Here is a 15768-nt window from a genome sequence, read left to right on the forward strand (position 1 = left end):
GAGGGCAGAGTCGAGCCATAATATGGCTTGGCTCTCCCTAAAGAATCTGGTGTCCACGGGGGGAGCGGAGGTGGGAGCAGGGTGCGGGGTAAGTGTATGTATTCCAAAGAAAGATGGGGAGTCTGACATCTCGAGGAGCAGGAGGGGGCAAGACAAGGAGAGGGTGCAAGAGGCAGGAGCCTTAAAGGGGCAGCAGGATGGGAGCGGGGAGACAAAGACGCCAGAAAGGAGCAAGATAGGTGCAGATGCACCATTGTCCCAGAGAGAGAAGAAACGGGGAGTAAGGGTCAGTGGTGGAGATGAGGCCGAAGGGAGTGTCACTGTTGGAGAAACCATGATAGCAGGAAGACTCTCTAAGGGAGATTATGTATCTGATGGGGAGCAGGGACGGGAGGTTACAGAAAAGCTCGAGAGTGAGGAGTCGGAGGGGGACAGAGACATGGAAGTGGGGGTGGAGCAGCATCGTGTGGAAAGGGAAAGGTTAGTGAGGGGCAGAAGGAGGGAGTAGGGGCAGCTCCTTGGCCCAAACTGCATGGAAGGTTGAAACAGGAGGTGAAAAGAACCGGAGGCTGCAGGAGAAATCAACAGCTGCCCGAAAAGTTGGGAAGGAGCATGAGAGGAGGGTAGGGCCGGAGATTAAATGATGGGGGGATTATCAGGCACACTTCCCTTATTCGGAGCCATGATTACATTGATCTCGATTAACGTGAATGAACTGAGGGGTGAGAAGAAATTGCAGCAGTTGTTGCAGTGTTTTAAAGGCACTGACTGATTGTGTCTACAATAAACCTTTTGGGATGAGGATATCCTCGAAAGAGTTCGGAAGGTTTGGAAGGGAGAGGTGTTTGCAAACTGTGCAAACAATAACCGTAGAGGGGTGGCTGTTTTGGTGAGTCTGTCCATAAAAGAGAACGTTGCCTTGGTGGACAAGGACACTGAGGGGAGATTTTTATGGCTGAAGGTAAAAATGGAGGAATTTAATTACGATCTCTTTAATACCTATGCACCGAATGACCATTGTAAGCATCGCAAGTTTTTTCGGTGGTTATTCACTGAAGTGGCAGAGGAGTCGGCAGGGAAGTGGAGTTGAGGCCAAGATCAGATCAGCCATGATCTTATTGAATGGTGGAGCAGGCTCGAGGGGCCAAATGATCTTCTTCTGCTCCTACATCTTATGTAGGTGGGAAATCCTTGTATAGTGGGGGATTGTAATGTATCTTTATCTCGGATGGACATTTCAGCCCAGATGACCTTTAAAGATGACAACTCCAGAGGGATGATTGTAAAAATGATGGCTAATTTAAATTTGAGAGAATATGGAGGGATCGGAACCCCATAAAAGGGAGTTCTCCAGAAGAGGTTGGGCGGGTAATGTTTTAAAACAGAGCCGAATTGATTTTGCATTAATGCGGGAAGGGTTAAGTTCTGAGGTGATGGAAATTTATTACAAAAAAGTATTTTTTTGACCACTCGGCTTTGGTTCTTAGAATTAGGAACAATAGAGTTAAGATCGGTCCAGGGGTGTGGATTTTAAACAATCAATACCTGAAAGAAATTGTTTATAAAGAAGGGATTTTAAATATAATAAAGAATGCTCAGAAGGAACCTTTATGCTTGAAAGAAAGAAGAGTTTGGTGGGACATTTTCAAATATGAGGTAAAAGAATTTTCAGTACGGTATGGGGAAGAGAGAGCAGCAGCTAACCAGCATTGGGAAAAGAATATAAACAGAAGTTTTACGAATATCTGTAAAGCACTTGATGGAGGGGATAAGGGAGCAGAGACCAAGTGGATGGTTTTAAAGGAAGAGTGGGAATTATTGCAAGCTGAAAAATGTCAGGGGGCCATTCTCCGTGCAAAGGCTAAAGATGCATTAGAGGGAGAAAGATGCATTAGATATTTTCTAGTGCAAGAGAAGCTGCAACAGAGACTATCTTTAATTGCAGAGTTGAAGGTTGGGAAGAAGATCGTTAATGAAAGTGGGGAGATTTTGGAGGTGGCTAGTAGCTTTTATCAAGAGTTATATACAAAAGAAGACATTTCCAAATTGGCGAGGGAGAAGTTTAGTGCTTTTATTGAAGAGGGTTTAAAGGAGGATGAGAGAAGCCTGTGTGACAAAGAAGTAGGATTAGCAGAAATAAAAGTAGCAATAAGTGAAATGAAGGGAGCCGGGGGGCGGGGGGGGAGGGGGGAAAGCCCAGGGTTTGATGGACTAAGTGCAGAATTTTATAAAGAATTTTTAGAGATTTTAAGTCCATTGCTCTGAGAGGTTTTTAAGGAAATTAAAATTGAGGGAAGCCTGGCCCCATCTATGAGGAGAGGTATCATAAGCTTAGCTTATATAAAAATAAAGGGGATAGAAGGGATCTAAAGAATTGAAGGCCCATCACATTATTAAATGTGGATTATAAGGTCTTGGCAAGGGTTATGGTAAATTGTATGAAGGAGGTGATGCCGCAGATAGTTTTGCCCTCTCAGTCCTATGGAGGCATAGGCCGGGACATCGCAGACTCTGTGGTCTCAATCCGAGATGCGATAGAGCTCATGGAAGAGAGTGGGAGGGAGGCTTATGTGTTAAAGATAGATCAAGAGAAAGCCTTTGATAGGGTCTCATGAGGTTTTATTGATGGTTTTGGAAACATTTGGTTTTGGGAAAAATTTCATTGAGTAGATAAGGATTTTTTATTCAAACATATTTAGCTGTGTTAAATGTAATGGTATTTTATCCATGTATTTTCCAATACAGAGGTTAGTGAGACAGGGTTGTCCCCTGTCCCCATTGTTGTACACATTGGTAGCAGAACCATTAGGTTACATGATGCAAAAGGAACAAGGCGTAGCCGGGATTGTGGTTCCCCGTTCCGGGCGGGTGTTGGCGATACACCAATAAGCAGATGACACGAACTTAACATTGAGAGATGGGAAGCCAGTAAGGAAAGCTATGGGAGTAGTAGAGGAATATTGTAGAGCTTCAAGAGCCAGAGTGAATTATAGTAAGTCCCAATGCCTGGTTGCGGGAAGGGGTAGGGGAGAATGGCTGGAGGAAAGCCCCTTTAAGGTGGTGGAGGGTTTGGAAGTTCTGGAGGTGCATATGGGGTGCAAGAAAGACAGGGATGAAGTGAATCGATTAAGTTGGGAAACGAAGGTTATGAAAATTGAAAAGATTTTGGGAAGATGGGAAAGAAGGTGGTTGAAAGTGTAAGGAAGAGCGACAAAGGTGTCCACTCTCCTGCTATCTAAGCTATGGTACTTATTGACGATGGAGGATATTCCTGAGTGGGCAGAAAAGTCCATCCGAGAGATTTGTGTGAGTTTTTTATGGGAAGGGAAACCAACCTTGGTTGCTTACAATACCATCATTGGGCAGAGAAATCAGGGAGGACTCAATTTCCCAGAAATAGATTTGAAGAAAAAATCCTTTAGAATCAAATGGGTGAAGACATTTCTTCAGAAGTCAAATATGAGTTTTTGGAAGAGTTGTTATGAGCATTTTTTTTTTTTAAGTGGGATAGGAGGGCAGAGGATATTGTGGCGGAGACCACATAGGGACAGTAACACAATTCACTATGTATAGCCAATGTTGTTATCGCTCCACGTTATGTACGGAACTTGGTTGGGTTATCGGGGCAGGGTCCCTTTAAGAGTCGTCGATGGTGTGATGACGTCATAGCCCTGCGGCGAGGCCGAGTCCCTCAGTCCATGCGGAGAGTTAATAAAGCTAACACGCGTTTTTCTTTGCTGCTATGAAAGTCTCGCAGTGTGTTTATTTCCAGCGACTCCCACATTGGTGACCCCGTTTCTCTTTTGGATGTTTCCAAAGTCTTTATCCGAGATGGCGACGAACGCCGTTTCTCTCAAATTACCGGAGTTTTGGGAATGACAGGCCGCCGCTTGGTTCGCCCAGGCCGAGGCTCAGTTTGCACTCCGGGACATCACCGCGGATGACACAAAGTGTTATTAATTTGCCTCTGCTCTCGGCAGCTCGACCGTGGCCAGAGTCGTGAGCCTGCTCGAGGACCCTCTGGACCACCACAAATTTGTGATGCTGAGAACGCACCTCCTAGAGACTTTTGGACTAACTGAACCCGAGCGCACACACCATCTTCTCTTTCTACCCGGGCTTGGCGACTCCAAGCCCTCAGAACTGATGGACCACATGTTAACCCTCCTGGGCAAGCACAAGCCGTGCTTCCTCTTCAGAGAACTGTTCCTACAACAGCTGCCAGGGCAGGTACGGTCGGCTTTAACCAAGTCTCATATTAGTGATTTCCGCGCCCTGGCCAAGGAGGCCGACAAATTTTTCTCCGCTGGGCAACAGTACTACGCGGCCATGCGGGGCCCTGCCCCCATCGTCACAGCCCAACGGCGGCAACCCCCAAGCATGTGCTTCTACCACGCGCAATTCGGCCCCAACGCTAAGAAGTGCCGGCCCCCGTGCAGCTTTACCGTGTCGGGAAACGCGAAGGCCCACTCATTAGCTACCATGGCTGTCGGCCGTTCAGGTAGTCTGTTATTCATTACGGACATTGACTCTGGAGATCGTTTCCTCTGCAACACGCGTGCCCAGGTGGGCGTCCTGCCCGCGTCAACCGTAGACATACGGGGGGGAACCACGGCCCCGCCCTCGAAGCCGCCAACGGCAGTTCCATCCATACTTTCGGGAAACGGAGCGTGGCTCTGTGTTTTGGCGGGCAGCATTTCGCTTGGGACTTTGTTACAGCGAAAGTGTCCACCCCCCTTCTCGGCGCTGACTTCCTCTGCGCCAATGGCCTTTTGGTGGATGTCAAGAACCGACGTCTTGTCAACGCTGAGACTTTCAGTTCGCTCCCGTGTTCGTTCAGTGGTTCCAGCACGACAAAGTTGTCCAGTGCACTCTCGGCCTCCGACGAGTTTTCCCGCTGTGGTAAACCACTGCTAACTCTGTACATGTCTGTGTGGTAAACCACTGTTAACTCTGTACAGGTCCAGGCATGTCTCCGCCCCTGGCTCCACCCCTAAGCCCGGGTATAAAGGTGACTCACCACCCTTCCCCCGGGAGCTCTTAGGATGGATCCACTAGCAGAGGCATGCTCCAGTTCTTAGTCAATAAAAGCCTACTTCGTATAAGTTCAACTCGTAGTCTTTGGTGTTGTTGATAGTGCATCAATTTTATTGACTAAATTTTCGACATGGAGCAAATCTTGAAGCCAGAACGTTTAGACCTGGATCCTCAAGCAGCAGATGCAGCCAATAATTTTGAACACTGGCTGAGCTGTTTCGAAGCCTTCCTGGAGGCCTCCAGCACTACCGTCACTACAGATGACGCGAAACGGCTTGTCTTGAACTCACGGGTGAGCCACCGAGTCTACTCGATCATCCGAGATGCCACAACTTACGCGGCCGCCATCGCGACGCTAAAGGAACAATACGTGAGGCCTGTTAACGAGGTCTACGCCAGACACCTCCTGGCTACCCAAAAACAGCGCCCCGGGGAATCGGGCGCCGAATATTTACTGGCACTGAGAGTCCTCGGCCGGGCCTGTAATTGCAAAGCGGTGACGGCCAAGGAATGCACGGAAGACCTGATCCGAGACGCCTACGTAGCCGGCATCAGGTCCAACTATACACGGCAGAGGCTGCTGGAACAGAGGGGGCTCGACCTGCAGAAGACGGTGGCCCTCGCTAACTCGTTAGACGTGGCCCTCCAGAACATGGACGCCTACCCCCCTGACCGGATGGCCACATGGATGTCACGGGAGCAGCCATCTTGGGACCCGGTAAGGCCACAAGCCGCCAGCAGCCCAACTACAGCTGCAATGACCAGAGGCCAGAAATGCTACTTCTGCGGCCAGGCCAAGCACCCCAGACAGCAGTGCCTAGCAAAGGACGCGACCTGCTCCAAATGCGGCAAGAAAGGCCACTACGCGAGAGTGTGCAGGGCGAAATCGACCCCCAATTCCAGCAGCGCCGCGTGTGAACCGTGCAGGCCGTCATTTTGGACCCCACCAACCACGTGTGAGCCGTGCGGGCCGCCATTTTGGGCACCACCAGCCGCGGGGGAGCCGCCATCTTGGACACCATTTCGGGACCAGGCCCCCGGCGCAGGCAAATACTACAGCGACCCACCGACCTCGACGATGGCCTCCATCACCCTGGACCAATCTAGGCCCCATCAACTAGCCAGGCCCATGATGAACGTAAAGGTAAATGGCCATGCCACAAATTGCCTTTTCGACTGCAGAAGCAAGGAGAGCTTCATCCACCCCGACACGGTGCGACGCTACTCCCTATCGGTTATGCCCACACGCCACCAGGTCTTTATGGCCTCAAAGTCCCATACGGTGGACGTCGGCGGCTACTGTGTAGCGACTCTGACAGTGAACGGCGTGGAGTACAGAGATTTTAAATTCCTCGTCCTGCCACAGCTCTGCGCTCCTGTACTGCTAGGATTAGACTTCCAGTGCCATCTGGAGAGCGTCACGATGGCATATGGCAGGCCCCTGCCCCCACTTACAGTCTGCAGCCGGCAGAATTTAAACACGGCGCCGCGCAAAGTATGCAGCCTGTCCACCCTGAAGGTCAAATCCCCCCGTTGTTCGCTAACCTCGCCAAAGACTGCAAGCCAATTGCTACTAAAAGCAGGCGGTACAGTGCCGGGGATAGGAGCTTTATTAAATCAGAAGTAGAAAGACTCCTGAGGGAAGGGATTATCGAGGGCAGCACCAGCCCATGGCGAGCCCAAGTGGTGGCAGTGAAGACCGGCGAAAAACAACGCCTGGTTATTGATTACAGCCAGACGATCAATCGATACACGCAATTAGACGCATACCCACTTCCCCGCCTATCTGACATGGTCAACCAGATAGCACAATACCGGGTATTCTCGACGATTGATCTGAAGTCGGCATACCACCAGCTCCCCATCAGGCCTGAGGACCGCCAGTACACGGCCTTCGAGGCTGACGGTCGCCTCTACCACTTCCTCCGAGTCCCCTTCGGCGTCAACAACGGGGTCTCGGTCTTCCAAAGGGAGATGGACCGGATGGTTGACCAGAACGCGCTGCAGGCCACCTTCCCCTATCTAGACAACGTCACCATCTGCGGCCATGACCGGCATGACCACGACGCCAACCTAGAAAAATTCCTCCGTACGGCCCAACGGCTGAATCTGACATACAACAGAGAAAAATGTATGTTCCGCACCACGCACCTCGCTATTCTTGGCTGCATGGTGGACAACGGAGTCATCGGCCCCGACCCCGACCGAATGCGCCCCCTCCTGGAACTACCCCTCCCCCACTGCCTAAAAGCCCTGAAGAGATGCCTAGGGTTCTTCTCTTACTATGCCCAGTGGGTGCCCAACTATGCGGACAAAGCCCGGCCCCTCATCAAGTCAACCTCCTTCCCCCTGACGGCAGAGGCTCGTGCGGCCTTCACCCTCATAAAAGAGGACATTGCAAAGGCCACAATGCACGCAGTGGCTGAGTCCATCCCTTTCCAAGTGGAGAGCGATGCATCCGACTTCGCCCTAGCCGCAACCCTTAACCAGGCGGGGAGACCCGTGGTCTTCTTTTCACGGACCCTCCAGGGCCCCGAAATTCGACACTCCTCAGTCGAGAAGGAGGCCCAGGCGATAGTGGAGGCTGTACGGCACTGGAGGCATTACCTGGCCGGTAAACGTTTCACCCTGCTCACTGACCAACGGTCAGTAGCATTTATGTTTAACAACAGACAAAGGGGGAAAATCAAAAATGATAAGATATTGCGGTAGAGGATCGAGTTATCCATCTACAACTACGATATCTTATACCGGCCCTGGAAACTTAATGAGCCCCCAGACGCCCTACCCCGTGGGACATGTGCCAACGCACAAGTCGATAGGCTACGGACCCTCCACAATGATCTCTGCCACCCGGGGGTCACCAGGTTCTTCCATTTTATTAAAGCTCGCAACCTGCCTTACTCCATCGAGGAGGTCAGGACCATGACCAGGAACTGCCAGGTCTGCGCCGAATGCAAACCGCATTTTTATAGGCCAGACAGGGCACACCTGATTAAAGTCACCCGCCCCTTCGAACGTCTCAGCGTCAATTTCAAGGGGCCCCTTCCCTCCTCTGACCGCAACACGTACTTCCTCAATATTATTGACGAGTACTCCCGTTTCCCCTTCGCCATCCCCTGCCCGGACATGACCAGCGCCACAGTCATCAGGTGCCTCAACGACCTATTCGCCATACTTGGCTTCCCCAATTACATCCACAGCGACAGGGGCTCGTCGTTCATGAGCGATGAGCTGCGCCAGTACCTGCTCGAGAAGGGCATAGCCACGAGCAGGACTACCAGCTACAACCCCCGGGGTAACGGACAGGTAGAGAGGGAAAACGCAACGGTGTGGAAGACCGCCATGCTCGCCCTAAAATCCAAGGGCCTCCCAATCTCCCGCTGGCAAGATGTCCTCGCCGATGCGCTCCACTCCATATGATCACTGCTCTGTACTGCCACAAACGCCACCCCTCACGAGAAGATGTTCGTCTTCCCCAGGAAATCCACCTCGGGGACATCACTACCGCCATGGCTGACGTCTCCGGGACCCGTCCTGCTCAGGAAACACGTGAGGAGCCATAAGACGGACCCCCTGGTCGAAAAGGTTCACCTCCTCCACGCCAACCCACAGTACGCCTACATGGCGTATCCTGACGGGCGGGAGGACACAGTCTCAATTCGAGACCTCGCACCCTCAGGTACCACCCGAAACACCATCAATCACCATCCACTACCTCCACCCACCACCACTACCCACGATGCACCACCGGGGTGTCTACCACGAACTGACGACATGCCGGTGCCATCCCTACCCCGAGAGGACGACACGCCAGTGCTCCGTCCCACGCGAGAAGCGGCCACGGGCAAAGAACCGCCGCAACCGGCACCACGAAGATCATTATGGCAGACAAGACCCCTGGAGAGACTTTCGTATACGAACTTTTGAAACACTTCACCCCGCCGGACTCTTTTTTAAACGAGGGGTGAATGTGGTAAACCACTGCTAACTCTGTACATGTCTGTGTGGTAAACCACTGTTAACTCTGTACAGGTCCGGGCATGTCTCCGCCCCTGGCTCCACCCCTAAGCCCGGGTATAAAGGTGACTCACCACCCTTCCCCCGGGAGCTCTTAGGATGGATCCACTAGCAGAGGCATGCTCCAGTTCTTAGTCAATAAAAGCCTACTTCGTATAAGTTCAACTCGTAGTCTTTGGTGTTGTTGATAGTGCATCACCCGCCTCCTCGCCGGGTTCCCGGACCTCACAAAGCCCACTTTCTCGTCCGCCGCCACCAAGCACGGGGTAGAACACCACATCCCGACCACCGGTCCGCCTGACTACGCCCGCGCTCGGCGCCTCGACCCGGTGAAACTCGCCATCGCTAAAGCTGAGTTCGACACGATGGAGCGCCTCAGCATCATTCGCCGGTCGAACAGTCCATGGGCCTCCCCCCTCCACATCGCACCAAATCTAGGCGGCGGTTGGCGTCCATGCGGCGATAACCGGCGCCTCAACGACGCTACGACCCCCGACCACTACCTGATTCCACACATCCTGGACTTTTCCGCCCGCCTGGCCGGAAAAGTTGTTTCCTCTAAAGTGGGTCTCATTTGGGGTTACCACCAGGTCCCCGTTCGGCCGCAGGACATCCCAAGAACCGCGGTGATCACCCCGTTCGGGCTACTCGAATTCCTCCGCATGCCATTCGGTCTCAAAAACGCCACTCAGGCTTTTCAACGCCTAATGGACACCGTGTTACGGGACCTGCCATTCCTGTTCATCTACCTGGACGACATTCTCATCGCCAGCACCTCCAGGACGGAGCATGTGTCCCACCTCCAGACTTTCTTCGAACGCCTCAGCCATTACGGCCTAATCGTCAATCCAGCCAAGTGCCAGTTCGGGCTGTCCTCGATCGACTTTCTCGGGCACCGCATCACGAAGGACGGGGCGGTGCCACTGCCGTCGAAAGTGGAGGCCATGAAGGATTTTCCCCTCACCGTGAAGGCCCTGCAGGAGTTTTTGGGCACGGTGAACTTTTATTATCGCTTCGTTCCCCGGGCAGCCCAGCTTATGCAGCCCCTTTATGAGGCCCTCAAAGGCAAGCCCGCCAAGCTCGCCGTTGACTGGTCCGAGGAGATGGCCAATTCTTTCACGGACATGAAAAGGGCCCTGGCTAACGTGACCATGCTGGCGCATCCGTTGCCCGATGCGCCAATCGCTCTCACCACTGACGCTTCGGACTACCCGTGCTATACCTGCCCTGGGAGTGTTTGGTGGGACAGTGTAGAGGGAGCTTTACTCTGTATCTAACCCGTGCTGTACCTGCCCTGGGAGTGTTTGATGGGACATTGTCGAGGGAGCTTTACTCTGTGCTGTCGGCGCCGTCCACGAACAGTGGGTCAACGGCACCTGGCAGCCGCTCACCTTCTTCAGCCGGCAGCTCCGCCCCAATGAGCGGAAGAGCAACTTCGATCGTGAGCTTCTTGGCCTCTACCTCGCCATCCGATACTTCTGTTTCCTGCTGGAGGCCCGCCCGTTCACGGTGTTCGTGGACGACAAGCTGTTGACCTTCGCCATGGCCAAAGTTTCTGAGCCGTGGTCGGCCCGTTAGCAGCGCCAGCTTTCCTTCGTCTCCGAGTTCACGACGGACACCCAGCATGTGGCTGGGAAAAATAACCCTGTCACCGACTGTCTCTCCCGGGCTGTTGCTGGCGCTGTACACCTCAGCATCGACTACACCCGCATGGCGGCCGACCAGGCCTCCGACCCGGACGTCCAGGCCTACAGGACGGCTGTCACGGGCCTCCCGTTAGTGGACATCGCGTTTGACGATGCCGGCACCACGCTCCTGTGCGACGTCTCTGCTGGGCAGCCACGTCCCGTCGTGCCCGACGGGTGGAGATGGCAGGTTTTCGACGCCGTCCATAGCCTTTCCCACCCGGGCAGGAAGCCATCACAGAAGCTGGTGGCGGCTAAGTTCGTCTGGCACGGGCTCAAGAAGGACGTTCGCGACTGGGCCCATACCTGCGTGGTATGCCAGCGCTCGAAAGTGCATCACCATACTAAGGCCCCGTTGGCGCCTTTCGCGGTGCCTGAGAGGCGGTTCGACCATGTTAACGTGGACGTGGTGGGGCCCCTGCCGCCATCCCGCGGGTTCACCCACCTCCTCACGATGGTCGACAGTACCACCCAATGGCCAGAAGCCGTCCCGCTGTCTTCAACAACGTCCGCCGATGTGGCTCGGGCGTTCATCAGCACTTGGGTCGCCCGGTTCGGCGCCCCATCTGACGTCTCCTCCGACCGGGGGCCCCAGTTCACATCGGAGCTCTGGAACGCTGTCGCCCAAGGCCTCGGGTTGAGACTCCACCGCACCACCGCATATCACCCTCAGGCTAACGGGCTGTGCAAACGGTTTCATCGCTCCATGAAGGCCACGCTCTGGGCCAGCCTCCGGGATGACAGTTGGATCGACAGACTCCCGTGGGTCATGCTGGGACTCAGGACCACCCCTAAGGAGGACCTCCAGTCCTCGTCCGCCGAGCTCGCCTACGGGCAGCCGCTGCGGGTTCCCGGGGATTTCGTCCCCAATGCCACGGACCCTTGGTCCGCAGCCCGTCAGCGGTCTGCCCTCCTGGACAATGCCAAGGTTTTCGCGCCAGTGCCCACGTCGCAGCACGGTCTCCCACAATCCCACGTTCCGCCCGACCTTCATGCGGCGGAGTACGTTTTCGTCCACCATGACGCCCACCGGGGACCTCTTCACCCACCCTACGACGGACCATTCCGCGTCCTGGTAGCTGGGGACAAGGCCTTCGTGGTGGATGTCGGCGGTAAGCCGGACTACATTTCCGTGGACCATCTTAAGCTGGCCCACCTGGATCTGGACTGACCCGTTGGGTTGGCTCAGCCCCCGCGGCGGGGCCGACCTCCAGCTTCTGCACCCTCAGTCCACCACCGAGCGCCCGGGGACCCTCCTGCGACCCCCCCCGGTCCCCACCCCGGACTTAAGGAGCCGTTTCGGCCGTGTGATCCGGGCCCCTCAACGACTGACATTGCCAGCTCTAGTGAATTCTGGGGGGACCCATTGAAGCTAGTCTGTCTTGGTTGGAGACAGAAGAAGTTGGCGGAACTTACTTCAATCCTTAAAGATTTGCAAGAGAGAAATAGAGAACAGCCAGATAAAAAGACTGCCTCTATGTTTGTTGAGTTAGAAAAAAAATTACCCCGAAGAAACACCTTCCTCCTCTATTATGGTAGGACAACAAGGTAACTATAGAAGGATGAATAGAGGGGAATATAGAGGAAGTCGTGGTAGAGGAAGAGGGTATGGACGATCTGGTAATTGTTACAATTGCGGACAACCCGGACATTGGGCAAACCAATGCCCTGCAAAAAATCGTCAGAACCAAACCTCCAATAATGGACCTCCATTAGAGAATAAAGGTCCTAATTTCACCGTCCATAACCCTTTTCGGACCAGTCAGGAGGTTACCCTACAAACGGACAGGAATTTAGGAGAAATAGAGATCAGAATTACTGACTGACACCAGCAGCCCCAAGCACCACAGACCACCAAATGCCCGTTGTTTCAATTATTAAGTGCCAAGTGCACACGGGGCATTTGGACGAGGTTGCGCTTGGAAACGCTGCTGCAGATAGCGCTGCTAAGTCAGTAGCTATATCAAGCGCTGAACAACAAGTTTCAGCCTTCCCTGTTAGGGAAAAGCCAGAGATACAGCAGCCCCCGTCCTTAGATGATGTGCTGACCCATCAAGATAGGGCCAGTTCTGATTAAGTAAAGGAATGGGTTGTTAATCATTGTTTTAAAAACACTGACGGCTTATGGGTTCATCATGACGGCCGCATGGTGGCACCCAAATCATTACTATCACCAATTGCCCGATGTGTTCATAAATTCACCCATGCGGGCAAAGGGGGGATGGCGGACTATATCCTTAAGACCTGGTATGCACCAGGAATCTCAAAGTTGGCAAAACAAATTTGTGAGAATTATATTATCTGTCAGACCATGAATGCAGGAAAAATAAAGAAGGTACAGCCCGCATCCCATCCAAACCCCATGGGCCCTTTTATTGAACTACCTGTATGTATGAACTTTAATATGTATTAGTTATTGTTATTGTTGATATGTTTTCAAGAAGGATTGAAGCTTTTCCTTGCAGGAAAAATGATGCTACCACTGTTGCTAAATGTTTATCGAAGGACATTGTGCCTCGCTTTGGGATACCAGAAAAATTGTCAAGTGACAAAGGATCCCACTTTACGGGGACAGTGATCAAGGAACTATGCAAAGCCTTACAGATTAACCAGCACCTTCATTGCAGTTATCATCCACAGTCGGCTGGACTAGGCAAAACTGTGTAAAGAAACTGGACTTAAATGGGTTGAATTGTTGCCCATAGCTTTAATGACAATGCGGTCTGCTACCAACAGAACTACAGGATTGTTGCCTTACGAGATCGTCATGGGAAGACCACAGAGATTGCCCTTTTCGGCACCTTTAACAGCTAAACAAATGGACATTCATAAAATGGAGGAAGATATGTTGAGTTATTGCATTGCACTAACCAAATGCATTTCTAGTTTCCATCAACAGGTGAAGGAAGCCCAGGTCGATCCCGCTGAATGAAAGTGCCATACTTTCGAGCCAGGAGATAACATCTACATAAAAATCTTTAAGCGAAAGAATAGCCTTCAACCCAGATTTGAGGGACCCTTCCAAGTACTCCTGACCACAAACACCGCTGCAAAAGTAAAGGAGCGACCAACATGGATACACGCGTCCCATTGTAAGAAGGCATCAGTTGGAGAGGATACACTGCCAAGATGAACTGGATTTGGACTCTAATAAGACTGTACCCTTTGTTAACGATAATTGAAACTGCCATATGGATTTACCCAGATCCCCTGAAGGGCAAACCATGTATAGAAGAATGTGTACTTTTAAACAGTAATCTCTTTTATATTATATGCTATAACGAGACTATGAAGGTTCAGCTTCAGGATCACACTATGCAGGTACCCCCGTATCAACCCCTGAGTCTTAGGATTAGGCAGGATAAGATAGTAGAAGAAGATAGTGGACAGAAGCTTGATAAGCTATGGGTTACATGTCCCGATACTGTGTCACCAAGTGAAAGAACTGCGAATGGAGGGGTTATCTGTAGTGGTAATCCAAAGGGAGGACTGGCCCTGATGGCCAGGCCAATGTTTTGTAACAATCCAGTTACACAGCCCTTTGTTTCAACATTAGCCACTCAGAAAAGAAAAATCTAATAGGACAGGTAAGAAACAGGGAAGAAGAGGAAGAAGGCTGTTAAACAAGCATGGCTACCATCATGTGTATACTTTTGTATACATGAGTTACTTGTATGCTAAAAGGCAGAACTTTACTAAATGCTGGATATGCAGTCACATCCCTATACATGCAGAGGGTGGAATACCCCTACGGCCCATTCCCTTTGGAATGGAGGAGATGGTAGGGTGGTTATTTCATCATTGGACAGCCACCCTAGGGCACGAGCAAGATGAACCATTACAGAAACCGAGAGGTTTTTCACCATAGCATTTCCCTGGTATGGAACCGCGAAGCTAGCCAGAGAATCTATAAACATGGCAGCAGTATTGGAACAAATAGCCAATGACACTGCTGATGCCCTTAGTGAAGTAAATGCAGAAATGGTGGCCTTACGCACCGTAGCCTTACAGAATCGCATGGCTCTGGACTATCTATTGGCAAGGGAAGGAGGCACGTGTGCAATCATAGGAACTGAATGTTGCACCTATATTCCAGATAGCTCAGAAAATATAAACTACACCAACCTGAACAATGGTCCATTTGGGATTGGATTTCAGGATGGGGAGGAGCACTAGGAAAACAAATACTGGAAGTCCTGATTGCAATAGTTATAATAGTCATTTTGATTAGTCTACTAATTGGATGTTTAAAATTGTTGTGTACTAAGGCCCTCACAGTAATGACCTCAACTACCCCAGCCCCCATGATGACAGTTCACGAATATGAGAATATTGATGGAGACACTTTTGAAACAGAATTTGCTAAGTTAGGGCAGATAGAAATTCCGTAAGATTGTCCTTGGTAAGGACAAAAGGGGGGAATGTGGAAATATAAAATATCCTGTATAGTTTTGTGTCAATTTCGTAAAGCATGATGGACTAGTTGACATGGGTTAAAAGTTTAAACTGTTGAAATAGCTGATGCAAGACTAATGGAATGCAGCCAGAACAGTGTGTGTTAAGTACGGAACTAGTCCCAAGGTGCAGCCGGCAGATAAAAGGAACTGAAGAATGCAAGAGAAGCGGGAGTGTTAGCTTGCGGTAACAGATGTCTTTGTGTATGTGGCGATAATTAACTTATGAACATACAGGAATATGGCAAGATGTTCTATTCATTGTTCTTGTGCATGAAACGGCTTGATGTATGATAATGATGTGTCAATCAGGAGTTGTTTACTTTACTGTATAAATATAGAGTCCGAACGCATGCTTGTTGGAGTTGTCGCCTCAGCCATTGTCTGAGACACCCTCCCCTTGCTGCAAGTAAAACATTAAAGTGTTACTTTCCTGATGGAACCCGGTGTCTAGAGTCTTACTCGGGGTCGAGATTTCGACAGCGGAGCCCACATAGGGACAGTAGCACAATTCACTATGTATAGCCAATGTTGTTATCGCTCCACGTTATGTACGGAACTTGGTTGGGTTA

Source organism: Somniosus microcephalus, chromosome 11 (genome assembly GCF_052327205.1).
Source record: "Somniosus microcephalus isolate GS21.2 chromosome 11, FLI_Smic_1.0, whole genome shotgun sequence".
Taxonomy (NCBI): Eukaryota; Metazoa; Chordata; class Chondrichthyes; order Squaliformes; family Somniosidae; genus Somniosus; species Somniosus microcephalus.